This window comes from Rhinopithecus roxellana, chromosome 14 (assembly GCF_007565055.1).
Source record: "Rhinopithecus roxellana isolate Shanxi Qingling chromosome 14, ASM756505v1, whole genome shotgun sequence".
Lineage (NCBI taxonomy): Eukaryota > Metazoa > Chordata > Mammalia > Primates > Cercopithecidae > Rhinopithecus > Rhinopithecus roxellana.
The window spans coordinates 79,628,957-79,647,745 of record NC_044562.1 but is presented as its reverse complement, the minus strand read 5'-3'; the positions used below and the strand labels follow the sequence as shown (position 1 = coordinate 79,647,745).

The 18,789-nt window shown below is 41.9% G+C and overlaps 1 protein-coding gene and 1 non-coding gene across 3 annotated transcripts in view; one reads left to right on the top strand and one right to left on the bottom strand.

Moving 5' to 3' along the window:
- The window catches only part of CERS6 (ceramide synthase 6), a 324,127-nt gene that overhangs the window by 157,404 nt on the left and 147,934 nt on the right, over positions 1 to 18,789 (top strand). The window lies entirely within an intron of this gene.
- Positions 1,271 to 1,376, bottom strand: LOC115893324. The gene has a single exon (XR_004053341.1). It is a non-coding gene; the product is annotated as a U6 spliceosomal RNA (small nuclear RNA).

The following is an 18,789-nucleotide window of genomic DNA, read 5'->3' as shown; positions in this document are numbered from 1 at the left end:
TGGACAGAGATGGCCAAACTGATGAGGTCTCAGATGGATATGAGGAACTTACTGGGAACTGGAACAAAGGTCACTTTCGTTATGCTTTAGCAAAGAACTTTGAGGCATTGTGACCCTGCCCTAGGCATCTGTGGAACTTTGAACTGAGAATGATGATTTAGGGTATGTGGTGGAAGAAATTTCTTAGCAGCAAAACATTCAAGATGTAGCCTGGCTGCTTCTAACATCCTATGCTCATATGTGTGAGCAAAGAAATGATATCCAACTGGAACTTACATAAGGGAAGCAGAGGATAAAAGTTTGGAAAATTTGCAGCCTGGCCATGTGGTAGAAAAGAAAAGCCTGTATTCAGGGAAGGGATTCAAGCAAGCTGCAGAAATTTGCATAGATGAAGAGGAGCCAAGTGCTAACAGCCAAGACAATGGGGGAGAAGGCCTCAAAGGCACTCATGGCACCCCCCACCCCCCCCCCATCACAGACCAAGAGTCCTAGGAGGGAAGAATGGTCTCCTGGGCTAGGCCCAGGACCCTGCTGCCCTGCCTTGGGACACTGCTCGCTACATCCCAGCTGCTCCAACTCCAGCCATGGCTCAAAGGGACCCAGATACAGCTTGAGATGTTGCTTCAGGACTGCCAGTCATAAGCCTTGGTGGCTTCCTCATGGTGTTAAGCCTGCAGGTGCACAGAGTGTATGAATTAAGGCTTGGAGCCTCCACCTAGATTTCAGAGGATGTAAGGAAAAGCCTGGATGTCCAGGCAGAAGCCTGCTGCAGGGACAGAGCCCTCATGGAGAACCTGTACTAGGGCAGTACAGAGGGGAAATGTGGGGTTAGAGTCCCCACACAGAGTCCCACTGGGACACTGCCTAGCATTGCTGTGAGAAGAGGGCCACTGTCCTCCAGACCCCAAAATGGTAGATCCACCAGCAGCTTGGACCCTGTACCTGGAAAAGTTGCAGGTGCTCATTGCTGGCCCTTGAGAGCAACTATGGGAACTGAGCCCTGCAAAGCCACAGGGGTGGAGCTGTCCAAGGAAGGCCTGGGGAACCACCTTCTTGCACCAGTGTGCCCTGGATGTGAGACATGGAGTCAAAGGAGATTATTTCGGAGCTTTAAGATTTAGTGACTGCCCTGCTGGGTTTCAGACTTGCATGGGGCCTGTAGCCCCTTTCTTTTGGCTAATTTCTCCCTTTTGGAATGGGGGTATTTATCCAATGCCTATACCCCCATTGTATCTTAGAGGTAACTAACTTATTGTTGTTGTTGTTGGTTTTAAATATGGAATGGTTCAAGAATTTTTGTCTCATCCTTGTGCTGGGGCCATGCTAATGTTCTTTGGATCCTCCTGTTTTAATGTATGTGCTGCCAAAGTGAGCACACTAAGTTGTTTTTTATTTTAGAGGCTCACAGGGAGAAGGAACTAAGCTTGTCTCAGATGAGGCTTTGTACTGTGGTCTTGAGTTAATGATGGAATGAATTAAGACTTTGAGGGACTGTTGGGAAGGTATGATTTTATTTTGAAATGTGAGGAAAACATGAGATTTGGGAGGGGGTCAGGGGCAGATTGATATGGTTTGGATCTCATACTGATATGTAATCCCCATGCTGGAGGTGGGACATGGTGGAAGGTGATTGGAAATCATGAGGTTTGTTTCTCTTGGTTTAACATCATCCCCCTTGGTGCTGTCATCACGGTAGTGAGTTCTCACGAGATCTGGTTGTTTAAAAGTGTGTGGCACCTTCCCTGTCTCTCTCTTGCTCCTCCTCTGGCCATGTAAGACGTGCCTGCATCCCCTTTGCCTTCTGGCATGATTGTAAGTTTCCTGAGGCCTCTCTAGAAGCAGATGCTGCTGTGGTTCCTGTACAGCCTGTAGAACCATGAGCCAATTAAACCTCTTCTCTTTATAAATTACCCAGCCTCAGTCATTTCTTTATAGCAATGCAAGAATGGACTAATACAAAGGGTTTTTACATTTTTAAATGGTTATATTTTACATTTTAAATGGTTTTTACATTTTTAAATGGTTATATAAATACTTACACAACATCCTTAGTTTTTCTTCTTAGTGCACAAATCCTAAAACATTTACTAACTGGCCTTCCAGAAAAAATGTACTAACTCTTAGTCTAGGGAATGATGTTGTAACATCTTTCCTTATTTTGATTATAAGAGATAATTCATTACTTCTTAAAAAACTCTTTTAAATTACTCTTCCCAGTAATCAAAACTAGTGTATCTTTTTTTTTTTTTTTTTTGAGATGGAGTTGCTGTGTTGCCAGGCTGGAGTGCAGTGGCACAATCTTGGTTCACTGCAACCTCCAACTCCCTGGTTCAAGCAGTTCTCCTGCCTCAGCCTCCCAAGTAGCTGGGATTACAGGCACATGCCACTATGCCCAGCTAAATTTTGTATTTTTTTGAGACGGGGTTTCACCATGTTGGCCAGGATGGTCTCAATCTCCTGATATGATCTGCCTGCCTCGGCCTTCCAAAGTGCTGGGATTACAGATGTGAGCCACTGCACCAGGCCAAAATTAGTATATCTTAATAGAAATGTCTTATGTTTTTGCAGTCTTTTCAGGGGTTAATGAAGAAAGTATAAAAGGTTTGCTGCAAAATTTTAAATCCATCAGTAGTCATTATAATATATTTTGGAAGTATACAAAGAGAAGAGAATTACAGAATGCCCCCCTCCCCATATGAAGGAGTTGGCTCTGGGTTCACATGGAATGGAACATTACCTCAGTGTTTGCTTCTGTCATGAAATACCTTGGGTACCAGTTACCTCTTCCTTAATGTATGTTTCATCCTTCTGAATGCATCAGAGAGAGAACCTCAGTTGTGAGTTGACTTCCCTGTGGAGCAAACAGAGCAACTGTGGATAGCCTATTTGCTTTCACTCCTTTGTACTCCCAGCCCCAGGCAACCACCACTAATCTATTTTCTGTGGCAATAGATTGGCCTTTTCAGAACATTTCATATAAATGGAATCACCCAATATGTGGTATTTGTGGCTAACTTCTTCCACTTGGCATAAGGCTTTTGAGTTTCATACAGCTTAGAGAATATATCAGTACTTCATTTGAATGGATATACCTCACTTTGTTTATCCATTCACCATTGAGTGGGTATTTAATTGTCTTTGCCTTTTGGCTACTATGAATAATGCTGCTGTGAACATTCAGATATGTCTTCATTTCTCTTGGGTAGCTACCTAAAGGAGAAATTGCTTACTGAGTCATATGATAAATTCACATTTAGAGATATGAAATGTGAACATGAATATCTAAGAAATTATGAAACTTTCTAAGATGCGCCATTTCATCTTCCCACCAGCAGTGTGTTCAGGTTCCAGTTTTGCTACATCCTCAAAAACATTGCTATTATCTCTTCAATTATAGCCATTCTAGTGGCATGTGAAGTGATCTCTCACTTTAACTTTTATATCCCTTGTGAATAATGATGTGGCATTATCATGTGATTATTGGCCATTTATGTATTGGTAGATACCTGTTTAGATCTTTTGCACATTTTAAAGTTGTGGGTTTTTTTTTACTATTGAGTTTTAAGAGTTCTTTATACAAATCCTTTGTGGGTTTAATGACTTGCAAACATTTTCTCCTAGTCTATGGCTTGTCTTTTATTTATGGTATCTTTTGAAGGGCAATGCATTTTGAAACATGAGTTAAGAATTCATAACATAGAAGAGATTTCCAATATTTTTTTCTCATGTTGATTATTTTATTCCAAAGCTGAGATTTGTAGGAGTTTGTGGAACTCCTCCAAAGAGTCAGTGCCAGGGTTGGTCACCTCTTTAGGTAGTTTGAATATTTTGGATACCCACACAATGCCAGAGCTCTAGGTAGCACCAGGTTTACCTACGGCCTATATCTGTTTAATTCATTTTCCATTCAGGGTACATCTGTCAAAGGTGATTTCAAGGACATCAGTAGGGAGAGGTTATCTTGGATGGTTGGTTCTATCTCAAGTCTAGCCTGAGGGTTTCATCCTGTCTGGACCACCAAGGCCAAGAAGTGGGAGTGCTCCTTTTTCATTTCTGTTTCCCCTACTCTCCATACATACCACTCATCCCTTTAAATGACTTTCTTTTATAATGCAAAAAGGATGATAAGGAATATAGGGGGAGAAGTTGAACAGAAGAGCTAGTATAAAAATCCGAAAACAGCTAGGCAGCACTATCAGAAGATACTGTATACTGCTTAAGGACACATACTCTGCCACTTACAAGACATGGAGTTCAGGCAAATTGCTTGATCTTTCTGTGTCTCCTTCCATAGCTCTAAAATGAGAGTAATAACAGTATTAACCTTGCAAAGTTTTTGTGAGGATTAATGAATTAGAACATATCGGGTGTTTAGAAGCATATCTGCTGGTAATTATTTGGTAGATTTTAACTATTATTTTTGTGGTTAAACAATAGGTAGAGTGCTGCTGTACAAAAAGCACAGGCTTTCACATCAGACATCCCTGGTGTCATCTTGAGTTTGGGTCCCCACTCCTGTATTTACTAGCTGTTGACTTCAGACAAGCCATGTTGATGTGTTGCTGTGATGGATAAAACAGAATTACATATTTGATTGCACTTAACAGTGGCTGGAAGATAGTAGGTAGTCAGTAGATGTATTTTTGTTGTTGATTGTTTGGTTTTGATGTTAAGGAGGCATGATTGGCAATGCAAAAGAATCCTGTGACCCCTTTCTGAGGGAGAGCACCACAGAAGTTGAAGGAAGAGGGAAGTCTTGTAGAAGAAATGATGGGTGGGGGCCTTCTCTGGGAGACTTATTTTTGACAGATGATGAAGGTTGGTCAAGGCAGCAGCAGGCCCAGAGCTGATGTTTCAGGAGACACACACATTGGGCTAATAGAGACCAAGACCCAGAGTCTAAAGGTAGGATTTAATTACTGAAAGCCTTGAGGCTCAATTTCTAAGTGTCTTCAGAGTTGTTCTTTTAGGAACCTCAATCTGGCTATAAATGGACAAAGTCCTGGAGTCAGAAACCATGTTCAGGAACACTGCAGGTGTTAATTATTGACCCCGTTAGAAAGCAGTCCTAATCTCTAGGCGTGGTTCTGAGAATATCTGCATGCTGTCCCTTCATTGAAGGCAATTTGCTCTCTACCTACCTCTTTCCTTGTCAGTGCTTTCCTGGTTACCCTGAGGTTCTACATGAAAGAGGTTTTATAGCACTAGGAATAATGTTACTCTAAAGCATGCAATGGAACAAAGAATGTGTGTTTGTTACCTTAACCAGTATATTCCAAATATGTACAAGTGATTATAAGAACCACTTGAGAATCAATTTTCTGTAGGATAGTCTATCTCTGCCTTGAATTACCTAGTATATTCTAGGAAAAGTGTAAATAATTTTATTTTTGTAATTTGAAATGTTCATTTTGTAATTTAAATTGTTATCATTCGTGAGATGCTTGGAATGGTCTATTTACTGTAGTAACTCTAGCTGGAAATTTCTTACTGATTGCCTTCCCACCTACCCAGTACAGTCTTAAACCCTTGGACTCAAGGGATCCTCCCACCTCAGCCTCCCAAGTAGCTGGGACTGTGAGTAGTCACCACCCCGGCCTCCCTTCTTTTGTACATTTTCAAACTTTAAAAAAATCTTATGATGAAATCTTTGACAGTGGGGTGGATTACATTTCCTTTTTGTTGTTTCTCGAAGTATGAACATTGGTTTGCCTTTTTTTTTTTTTTTTTTTTTGAGATGGAGTCTCTCTCTGTCGCCCAGGCTGGAGTGCAGTGGCGCGATCTGGGCTCACTGCAACCTCTGCCTCCCGGGTTCATGCCATTCTCCTGCCTCAGCCTCCCGAGTAGCTGGGACTACAGGCACCCGCCACCTCGCCCGGCTAGTTTTTTGTATTTTTTTTTTAGTAGAGACGGGGTTTCACCGTGTTAGCCAGAATGGTCTCGATCTTCTGACCTCGTGATCCGCCCGTGTCGGCCTCCCAAAGTGCTGGGATTACAGGCTTGAGCCACCGCGCCCGGCCTGATTTGCCTTTATTGTGCTTTTTACTAGAAGACGAAAGGTAATTATAAGAATATAGTTCATTCTTGATAAATGTTTCATGATGTCAAGAATCTTTTTGCTCCAAGTCCTTTTTAGGCTCAGAACAATACCAGAAACGACCTGGCCACCCTCAGCTCCTATGAGCTCTTCCTCCACTACCATGGAGTAGGGACCTTCTTAGCTTTAATGACAGCCTCCTGTTGAGAGCCACTGAAGCCTTGTCCATTTTTCTCTGCTCTATGTGACCCTAAAGTCTTGAGAGGATTTGGACATTGGGAAAGCTACTTAGCTCACACTTTGAGGTTTGTATTCTGCCTTGTCTTCTGCCTCTCTACTCAACCACTCTTTCCTTGCCTTTTACCCAGAGAAGGGATGAGAAGGGACACCATCTCTATTTTAACCGGGCTTAACAGGTTTGATATGGAAAGACTGAGTTCTCCAGGCGTTTTTCCCCAGTGACACTAGGGCAGGATGACCCTGAGAATAGAGGTAACTCTCCAAATATTGTCACAAGCTGGGAGTGAAGACAAAAGATGTGACTCATTTTTTAGAATAGGTAAGGCTTCCTTAGATTTACAGCTGTTGCCCGTCCGTCGGGAAGCAGCTTTGGAGATTTGCATGTCAGCACCCTGAGGGAAGGACTTTGACTTAATTCATATTTATATTCCCAGCACCTAGTTGTATGTCTTGGTATTTAGTAAATCCTCGGTATATCTTAATGAATGGCCATATCTGGTTGTTAGCATAATAACAAATAGAGTTTATTTGATTCGATTTCATTTTTACTTGGTAGACATTTTCCAAGAACTGAGCAAAAGTTCATTCGATTAGTATTTAATAATCTAATGCAAGAGGGAATTTTCCCTATGAAAATTCTATGCTTCAGGAAAGCAGACTTTCATTCTATATGGAATATAGTTTAGAGTGTAAGAAGAGTAGATCATCCCACCCATCTCTGCCACATACTATATAGTTATACTATTAAAGAGTTTAAAGCACAGGTTGTGAACTGGTAGCCCCAAGTTGAATCTAGCCTGCACGATTTGGCCTGTATGATTTTTATTATTTATTTATTTGTTTGTTTGTTTGTTTTTTGAGACAGAGTTATGCTCTGTCACCTAGGCTGGAGTGCAGTGGCTCACTGCAACCTCCGCCTCCCAGGTTCAAGCAATTCTCATGCTTCAGCCTCCAGAGTAACTGGGACTATAGGCGCATACCACCATGCCTGGCTAATTTTTTGTATTTTTAGTAGAGCCGAGGTTTCACCATGTTGGCCAGGCTGGTCTCGATCTCCTGACCTCAGATGATATGCTTGCCTCAGCCTCTCAAAGTGCTGGGATTACAGACATGAGTCACTGCGCCTGGCCTGATTTTTATTTTTAATAGAATTAATCACCAGCATTTACAAAGTCTGACATCTTATAAAATATCAGATTTTCAGCTTTCTATGAAAAAATGGGGAAAATCTGACAACACTTGAGTTTGCATTCTTTCTTGACATTTGACCGGCCCTTATTTCAGTGGGGTATTGAAATAGCCACATTCCCCAGCATTGCCAGCATAGAAACTGTGTGCCAATAACCATTCATCTCAGTACTCTGAGAGCTAAGTTTAACCAGCTCCTCACTTGCCTTAACCTGCCTAGTCCCTGTAGAGATTTAAGTTTGCAACTTTTTGTTTAGAGACTTAGTTTAAAGGTCTTACATGATGACCTTGAAGGTTAGATTATTTAATTTTGTGGCTACAAAATACCAGAATACAAAAGGATTTTAAAACCCATGAATAAACATACTTATTTTGTTCATCTGTACATCTTCATTGGTCGATTTATCCATGTATCGTGTCTTATTTATAACACCACATTGCCATGGAAATTCACTGCTGTACTTTTCACTTTCCAACCCTACTAAATTTTACACTTAACATTTTCAGAGCTGCTTGTACAAAGTACAGATTTAAGGTAGTAGCAATCTCAAGTGGTTTTATAACATTAAATATTAAATAACCTTAAAAATGCAAACAAGGGAAAAGTAAGAAGTCAGCCAAATCCTGACACATAAATTTAACAAAAAAGCAACACAGAGTCTCTCATTTACATGTCCTACTGCTTAACCACTTTGTAAGAATAAAGCCCTCCTTCATTCTACACTTGTGTCTTCTTCAAATCTAGTAGCGGATGTCTGTCCTAAAGTCATATTGTAGTTGATAGTTTGTCTAGCCTTTGGCACTGGCCCATACCCATGAAACTTGAAGTCATTTATTGGGTGCACGTCATATACCAGCTATATAAAAATAGTAATAATAGTTAAGAGTTATGGAGCCCTTGCCATGTGTTGAATGCTATTCTCTATACAAGTATTGCCTCATTTAATCCTCATTCTAACCCTTTGAAGTAGGTGGTTTTATTTTCATTTTGCAGATGAGAAAGAGGCATAGGAAGTGCCCAGGATCAAACAGACTGTGTGAAAATTGTGGAGGAAGTCTTCATGCCCAGGCTGAGTGAACATAGCTTCCTGAGAGCTAGTCCTGCATAGAAGATTTAAGACAGATCTTTCACTCAGAGTTGAAAATATCCAAATGATTGTTGGTCACTTAAAGGATGACTAACAATATATGTTATTTAATGTTAGAACAGTATCTTATGGGGATAAACACTTCTTGGGAGGTGGAGACCAGAGAAAACTGCAGGAGGATCATGAAAGGTTGAGTTGGACGAAGAAGAAAACTCAGGGTTAAGGCTTTTTTGTGTTGTTTTGTTTAATTCACATATGGTGAAACAAGAATGAAATTTGTCTAGACTCCCTAAAGAGGTTATCCCAGGCTAGGCCAGAGCAACAGTTGATTAGCTTTACCCAACTAAGAAAAGGGTGGAGGCACAGAGACATCATATGGATTGCCTATTGCAGAGATTTTGAGATTCAGGTTGGCTGAGAATATTAAAGCACTGGGGGATTAGGAGTGTTGGCCGCTGGATATGTAAGACTTGCTCTTTGGTGACAGTACCTTAGGCCATCTGTCTGAGCAACACTTCTTAAGATCTCAAACTCCTCTTGTTCTTTTTCTGTGTTTTGCAAGCAACCTCCTGTGTAGATATTTCTGCAGGGGGAGTAACTCTCATTCATGTCAAAGCAAATATCCTGGACTTTGTGACTGTTCTCTTTGTCATGATTAATCAGTTGACAGCCTGGCTTACAGGTCTGGCTGTGGCACTCAGCTAATGCCAGCCTACCTCTTGAAGAAAGATGACTAGGTGCGTTGGGATAGGAAAGAGACTGAGGGAATGGAGCAAAGGAAGTAAATGAAAGGGATATTTCCAAGGCAGAACTTTGAGGATTGATCCCTGGGATAAAGGGGGTTGAAGGCGAAGGAGGACTCAAGGACCTGGGACATTGGGTGGAGAATAGTGTCCTTGACAGAGATGGAAGGAAGAAACAGTAGATTCCTGGGAGAAAGATAATATGTTTTGTTTGTTTGTTTGTTTTTGGATTTTGAACCTCAGGTGCCGATGTTTGGGTGTCTAAATGACATTGGGTGTCCAGGGATATAGAGATGGTTAGGGACAGTGATTGCCCAGCATACAGGGAGTGGGTGAGTTCACCTAGCAGGAGCACATGGTATGAAAAGAAGGCTGAGGATGGAACCCCATGTGTCACTGGCATTGACAGACCAAGGGTAGTCTGTGCACAAGGCAAGAGAAGCAGAGGGTTGGGACAAAAAGGGAATGAACACAGCAGTACTGATTCAAACAAGGTGGAATGGCCAGTTGTGCCAAATATTGCAGGATCAGGATACAAGACTTAACTAATATAGGACTTGGACTCAAAATATAAGAGTTCAAGAGAACTTAACGGTCTGATTGTTTCTCCAGAAGAGACATTTGAACTTGCCCAGGATTACCCTATGAGTATCATGGATGTAAACACTGTTACTACAGTGTTTCCTGCTTGGCAACCTCATGATCTCATGTTCACCCATTGTTTCATGCTGCTCATTTTCTAAGTATGGCTTTACAGTCAATATGTAATACCATGTAATAGCTGCTAGGACCAGAAATCATGATGCTCAGTTCAAGTGGGCAGCTCAGTCTCACTGTCTTCCCATGTTCCTAGTGAAAAAAGGGCCCTTGTTATTTAGAACGTAAAGTGCTGCAGTATGAATATAGCTGATGTGTGAGTAACTCATAACTCTTCCAATCAGCATGCAGCTCATATGGCATCAGCCAGTCAGCTAAGAACTTCATTGTGTACGTTGTAATGGGGTTGGGTTTTGTGAAATGGCTTATTTTCTTATGCGGGAGTGCAAATTCACTGGCATTTATTGGAAAAATCTAAGCAATGACAGATTGTTAGGCTGATTATGGTCCCTTCTCTGAGTGAGGAAGGAGCAAGAGCATCTTCTCGAATAGAAAATACAAATTATTGGTCAGAAGTCTGTGCACCTACGTTTGTTTTCAGTTGGATGGGAGATCCTTGACATACATGAATTTAACTTTCATACATATGTGCATACAAATGTATGTGTACATACACATATTTTCATAATATGCATATGTGTGAACATGTACATATACATAAACATCTGTGTCTACACATACAGGTATTTTCTTTACAAACAACTTAAAACTCCAGGAGATGAGGCATGATTTCTAAATGTCTGCATCGTGTGACTGGTATGTCAGGGCAATGAAAAGAGCCCAGCTTGCTTTCACAGTTGGGAGCCTGGTAGCCTGGGGCAGATTCTCAGCCCTGCTTGCCCACTGCCTGGAAACAAACTTAGTGCTGTTGCTGGGGTGCATGGTGGGAGTGACAGCGGCCTTTTGGGTTGTGTGGAAGCTGAGTGATGCCTGTAATTGCTGGCTTTCCCCAGTTCCCTGACCAACCTGCATGACACAGCAGAGGCAGCCATAATCTTCCTGGGAACATAACTCCATTGACCTGGGAACCACACCCCCATCCCCCACAGCAGCTGCAGCAACTCCTGCCTAAGAAGAGTCAGAGCTCAGACATGCCTAGCCTTGCCCCCACCTGATGGTCCTTCCTGGCTCACTCTAGTAGCTGAAGACAAGAGGCATATACTCTTGGTAGTTCTAGGTACCCCCCGCCCACTGCCTGATCCTCCCTATACTACCACAGCTGATGCTGTCTTCAAAGCGCCACCTCCTGGTAGGACGCCAATCAGCACAAAAATAGTTCATTAAACAACCAAAACTAAGGAACCTCACAGAGTCCATTTCACCCCCCTGCCACCTCCTCTGGAACTGGTACCCATAGCTGAGAGGTCTGCAGACGGTTCATATCATAGGACCCAGTGTAGACAACTCCCAGCACCAGCCCAGAGCCTGGTAGACCTGCTGGTTGGCTAGATCCACAAGAGAGAGGACAATCACTACAACTCGGCTCTCCGGAAGCCACATCCCTAGGAAAAGAGGGAGAGTACTACATCAAGGGAATAGCTCATGGGACAAAAGAATCTGAATAGCAGCCTTGAACCCCAGACCTTCCCTCTGACATAGCCCACTCAAATGAGAAGGAACCAGAAAATCAATTCTGGTAATATGACAAAACAAGTTTCTTTAACACCCCCCAAAAATCACACCAGCTCACCAGTGATGGATCCAAACCAAGAAGAAATCCCTGATTGACCTGAAAAAGAATCCAGAAGGTCAGTTATTAAGCTAATCAAGGAGGCACTCAAGAAAGGTGAAGTCCAATTTAACAAAAATAAAAAAAAATAATAGAAGAACTGAGGGAAGAAATCTTTAGTGAATAAACAGCAGAAATAAAATACAGTCAAAACTTTAGGAAATACTGGATGCACTAAGAGAAATGCAAAATGCTCTGAAAAGTCTCAGCAATAGAATCGAACAAGCAGAAGGAAGAGCTTCAGAGCTTGAAGACGAGGTTTTTGAATTAACACAATCTCACAGAGACAAAGCAAAAAGAATAAGAAGAAATGAGCAAAGCCTCCCAGAAGTCTGGAATTACATTAAGTGACCAAACCAAAGAATAATTGGTGTTCCTGAGGAAGAGAAATCTAAAAGTTTGGAAAACATATTGGGGGGAATAATCGAGGAAAACTTCCTCGGCCTTACCAGAGCCCTAGACATCCAAATATAAGAAGCACAAAGAACATCTGGGAAATTCATCGCAAAAAGATCATCACGTAGGCACATTGTCATCAGGTGATCTAAAGTTCAGACGAAGGAAAGAATCTTAAGAGCTGTGAGGCAAAAGCACCAGGTAACCTATAAAGGAAAACCTATCAGATTTACAGCAGATTTCTCAGCAGAAACCCTACAAGCTAGAAGGTACTGGTGCCCTGTCTTCAGCCTCCTCAAATAAAACAATTATCAGCCAAAAGTTTTGTATCCAGCGAAACTAAGCTTCACAAATGAAGGAAAGATACAGTCTTTTTCAGTCAAACAAATCCTGAGAGAATTTGCCATTACCAAGCCAGCACTTCAGGAACTGCTAAAAGGAGCTCTAAATTTTGAAACAAATTCTGGAACCACATCAAAACAGAACCTCTAAGGCATAAATCTCACAGGATCTATAAAACAAAAATACAATTTAGGAAAAAAATAAAAAAACAATGTATACAGGCAATAAATAGCATGATGAATGGAATAGTACCTCACATCTCAATACTAACATTGAATGTAAATGGCTTAAGTGCTCCACTTAAAAGATACAGAATGGCAGAATGGATAAGAATTCACCAACCAACTATTGCTGCCTTCAAGAGACTTACCTAATGCATAAGGACTCACATAAACTTAAGGTAAAGGAGCGGAAAGAGACTTTCCATACAAATGGACACCAAAAGCGAGCAGGAGTAGCTATTCTTATATTAGACAAAACAAGCTCTAAAGCAACAGCAGTTAAAAAAGACAGAGGAACATTATATAATGATAAAAGGCCTTGTCCAACAGGAAAATATCACAATTATAAATATTTATGCACCTCACACTGGAGCTCCCAAGTTTAGAAAAGTTACTATTAGACCTAAGAAACGAGATAGATGGCAACACAGTAATAGTGGGGACTTCAGTACTTCACTGAAAGCATTAGGTCATCAAGACAGAAAGTCAGCAAAGAAACAGTGTATTTTTACTATACCCTGGAACAAGTGGACTTAATAGATATTTATACAACATTCTACCCATATAATATGCATTTGATTAATCAGCACATGGAACCTTCTCCAAGACAGACCATATGATAGGCCACAAAAGTCTCAATAATTTTAAGGAAATTGAAATTATATCAAGCATTATCTCAGACCACAGCAGAATAAAAGTGGAAATCAACTCCAAAAGGAACTTTCAGACCAATATCCCTGATGAACATAGATGCAAACATCTTTAACAAAATACTAGCTAACCGAATCCAACAACATATCAAAAAGATAATCGGGCATAATCAAGTGAGTTTCATACCAGGGATGCAGGGGTGGCTAAACATACATCAGTCAATAAATGTGATACAACACATAAACAGAATAAAAACAAAAATCACATGATCATCTCAATAGACCCAGAAAAGCATTTGACAAAATCCAACATGCCTTTATGTTTAAAACCCTTAGCAAAATTGGCATTCAACAGGCATACCTCAATGTAAGAAAAGCCATCTATGATAAACCCACAGCCAAAATAATACTGAATGAGGAAAAGCTGAAAGCATTCCCTCTGAAAACTGGAACAAGACAAGGATGCCGACTTCACCACTTATCTTCAAACATAGTACTGGAATCCTAGCCAGAGCCATCAGACAAGAGAAAGAAATAAAAGGCATCCAAATCAATAACAAGGAAGTCAAACTGTTGCTATTTGCTGCTGATATGATTATATACCTGGAAAACCCTAAAGACTCCTCCAAAAAGCTCCTAGAACTGATAAAAAAAATTCAGCAAAGCTTCTGGATACAAAATTAATGTACACAAATCAGTAACTCTCCTATACACCAACGGCGACCAAGTGGAGAATCAAATGAAGGACTCAACCCCTTTTACAATAGCTGCAAAAAGAATAAAATACTTAGGAATACATCTAACCAAGAATGTGAAAGACCTCTACAAGGAGAACTGCAAATCATTGCTGAAATAAATCATAGATGACACAAACAAATGGAAACACATTTCATGCTCATGGATGGGTAGAATCAATATTGTGAAAATGACCATACTGCCAAAAGCAATCTACAAATTCAGTGCAATTTCCATTAAAATACTATAATCATTCTTCACAGAACTAGATAAGTAATCCTAAAATTTATATGGAACCAAAAAAGAGCCCACATAGCCAAAGCGAGACTATGTAAAAGAACGAATCTGGAGGCTTCAAACTATACTATAAGGCTATAGTCACCAAAACAGCATGATACTGGTATAAAAATAGACACATAGACCAGTGGAACAGAATGAACAACCAGAAATAAAGCCTGGTTTATACTTACAGCCAACTTATGTTCAACAAAGGAAACAACAACGTAAAATGGGGAAAGGACACCCTGTTAAACAAATAGTGCTGGGATAATTGGGAAGCCACATGTAGGAAAATGAAACTGGATCCTCATCTCTCATCTACAAAACTCAATTCAAAATGGATGAAGGACTTAAATTTAAGAACTGAAACTATAAAAATTCCAGAAGATAACATTGGAAAAATCCTTCTAGACATTGGCTTAAGCAAGGATTTCATGACCAAGAACCTAAAAGCAAATGCAGAAAAAACAAGGAGGAATAGCTGGGACTTAATTAAACTAAAGAGCTTTTGCATGGCAAAAGGAACAGTCAGCAGAGTAAATAGAGCACCCACAGAGTGGGAGAAAATCTTTGCAATCTATACATCTGACAAAGGACTAATATCCAGAATCTAAAAAGAACTCAGATCAGCAAGAAAAAAAAAAAATCAAACAATCATTAATAGACAATTCTCAAAAGAAGATACACAAATGGCCAACAAACAGGAAAAAAAGCTCAACATCACTAATGATCAGGGAAACACAAATCAAAACCACAATGCGATACCACCTTACTCCTGCAAGAATGGCCATAATAAAATCAAAAAGTAATAGTTGTTGAGATGGATGCAGTGAACAGGAAACACCTCTACACTGCTAGTGGAAATGTAAACTATTACAACCACTATGGTAAAGAACTAAAAGTAGAACCATTTGATCCAGCCATCCCACTACTGGGTATCTACGCAGAGGAAAAGAACTCATTATATGTAAAAGATACTTGCACACACATGTTTATAGCTGCACAATTCACAATTGTGAAAAAGTGGAACTAGCCCAAATGCCCATCAATCAACGAGTGGACACAGTTTCTTTATCCACTCGTTGATTGATGGGCATTTGGACTGGTTCCACATTCCATATATATAATATACACACACACACACATATACACGTACACACATATACACATATATATTTACATATATGATAGAATACTACTCAGCCATAAAAAGAAATGAAGTAATGACATTCACAGCAACCTGGATGAGATTGGAGACTATTATTCTAAGTGAAGTAACTCAGAAATGGAAAATCAAACATCGTATGTTCTCACTCATAAGTGGAAGCTGGCCGGGCGCGGTGGCTCAAGCCTGTAATCCCAGCACTTTGGGAGGCCGAGACGGGTGGATCACGAGGTCAGGAGATCGAGACCATCCTGGCTAACACGGTGAAACCTCGTCTCTACTAAAAAATACAAAAAACTAGCCAGGCGAGGTGGCGGGCGCCTGTAGTCCCAGCTACGGGAGGCTGAGGCAGGAGAATGGCGTAAACCCGGGAGGCGGAGCTTGCAGTGAGCTGAGATCCGGCCACTGCACTCCAGCCCGGGCGACAGAGCGAGACTCCGTCTCAAAAAAAAAAAAAAAAAAAAAAAAAAAAAAAAAAAAGTGGAAGCTATGAGGATACAAAGGCATAAGAATGGCACAATAGATTTTGGGGATTCAGAGAAAGGATTGGAAGGGGGTGAGGGATAAAATACTACAAATTGGGTTCAGTGTCTACTGCTTGGGTGATGGGTGCAGAAAAGTCTCACAGATTACCACTAAAGAACTTGCACATGTAACCAGATAACACCTATTCCCCCAAAAACCTATGGAAACAAAAATTTAAAAAAAAAAAAAAAAAATGAGCCTCCTCAGCCAACTAGGATCCATTCCTGTTCGTCTTAATTTAATTTTTTTCCTTCTCATCCCTAACAACCTTAATAATTAGGTATTTTAGTCCCCATTTTCAGATAAGGAAACTAAAGACATTTTACTCTATTGTTAATAGGTATGGATTTAGTAATAAGTGATGGATTCCACCTTATCCCTGTGAAAGTTCTATTACTCAGTCTCGTGTTTTGTTATGAGACGTGTAGTAGAGCCTGCAGCAGAAAACTGACACCAAACACGGTAATAGAGAAGGGGGAAATCACTTTTTTTTTTTTTTTTTTTTAAAGACAGGGCCTTGCTCTCTTGCCCAGCCTGGATTGCAGTGGTGTTGAGAGGTGACAGTGTGCCAGCAGCCCTTATTCTCAGCCCCTCCTCAGCCTCTGGCCTCGGCGTCCACTCTGGCAACGCTTGAGGAGCCCTTCAGCCCGCCACGGCACCGTGGGAGCTCCTCTCTGGGCTGGCTGAGGCCGACGCCTCCTCCCTCTGCTTGCCAGGAGGTGTTGGGGGAGAGGCGCCGGCGGGAACCCGGGCTGCGCCCTGCACTCGCGGGCCAGTGTGAGTTCCGGCGGGCGCGGGCTTGGAGGGCCCCGTACACGGAGCAGCCGGTGGCACCGCCGGCCCAGGGCAGTGAGGGGCTTAGCACCTGGGCCAACAGCTGCAGAGGTTGTACCGGGTCCCTCAGCAATGCTGGCCCTCAGGGGCTGCACTCAAATTCTTGCCAGGCCCTAGCTGCCTTCCCGCGGGGCAGGGCTCGGGACCTGCAGCCTGCCATATCTGAGCTCCTCCTCCTGCCGTGGGCTCCCCTGCAGCCTGAGCCTCCCCGACGGACGCCGCCCCCTTCTCCGTGGTGCCCGGTCCCATCCACAGCCCAAGGGCTGAGGAGTGCAGGCGTGGCTGGGGACTGGCGGGTGGCTGGGGACTGGCGGGCGGTTGGGGACTGGCGGGCAGCTGGGCCTGCAGCCCTGGTGCAGGATCCACTGGGTGAAGCCAGCTGGGCTCCTGAACTGGTTGGGGACTTGGAGAACTTTTATATCTAGCGGGAGGATCGTATATGCACCAATCAGCACTCTGTGTCTAGCTCAAGGTTTGTAAACACACCAATTGGTACTCTGTATCTAGCTAACTCTGTAACTAGCTAACTAGCACTATGTGACTGTGTCTAGCTCAAGGATTGTAAACGCACCAATCAGCACTCTGTCAAAACGGACCAATCAGCTGTTGTAAAATGGACCAGTCAGCGCTCTGTAAAATGGACCAATCAGCTCTCTGTAAAATGGACCAATCAGCAGGATGTGGGTGGGGCCAGATAAGGGAATAAAAGCAGGCTGCCCGAGGCAGCAGTGATAACCTGCTTGGGTCGCGTTCCACATTGTGGAAGCTTTGTTCTTTTACTCTTTGCAGTAAATCTTGTTGTTGTTCACTCTGGATACACACTGCTGTTGTGAGTTGTAACACTCACTGTGAAGGTGTGCAACTTCACTCCTGAAGCCAGCGAGAGCACGAACCCACCAGGAAGAACGAACAATTCCAGATGCACTATCTTTAAGAGCTGTAACACTCACTATGAAGGTCTGCAGCTTCACTCCTGACAGCCAGACCACAAACCCACCAGAAGGAAGAAGCTCCAGACACATCTGAGCATCTGAAGGAACAAACTCCGGACACACCATCTTTTAAGAACTGTAACACTCACCGCGAGGGTCCATGGCTTCATTTTTGAAGTCAGTGAGACCAAGAATCCACCAATTCCGGACACACTGTGATCGCAGCTCACTGCAGCCTTGACCAGCTGGGCTCAAGTGATCCACCCACCGCAGCCTCCCGAGTAGCTGGGAATACAGGCTCTGGGAATACAGTCTCCTGTCACCAAGCCCGGCTAATTTTTGTATTTTTTGCAGAAATGGTGTCTCAGTATGTTGCCCAGGCTAGTGTTGAACTCCTGGGCTCAAGCCATCTGCCCAGCTGGGGAAATTCACCTCTTAAAATCAAATGTACATGCGTTTTGAAAACTTAACAACTTTGGCTTTAGTTTTCTCTTCTCCTTAGCAATCACAGTATCAGTGCTGAAGAAGTGACTTTTTGTCTTCAATATGTTTTCAGACAAAAAAATTACATAGAGGCTTGATGTTCAAGGGACACATGACATTAGTTTGACTCTAATAATAAACACTTGGCTACTTTTGTTTGAACCGCACACTAAAGAATTGTGACCTTTGACAGTGCATGCTCGAAAGTCATATTGACTGAATTTAATTTTGGCCACAAGAGATCAATATTTTGTTTCCTTTTTTATCCTTACACTAGACAATGGTTAGTTGGAAAATTCTTGCTTTTTCTGATTCCCACAAATTATGGTCATTCAAATGAGTGTAAATAGACTTTAAGCTGACAATTATAAGGTTAGTGTATATTCCGGGGAATTCTAGAAGTAATGAGAGGTATTTTGTAGGTAGAATTTCACCTAATAGAATGACATTGAATTTTTTGCAGATGTATTTTGAGTAGATTGTAGGGACTAGATGTATTTTGAATAGATGGTAGGGACTACGACTGATGTTGGGAAGACTAATGG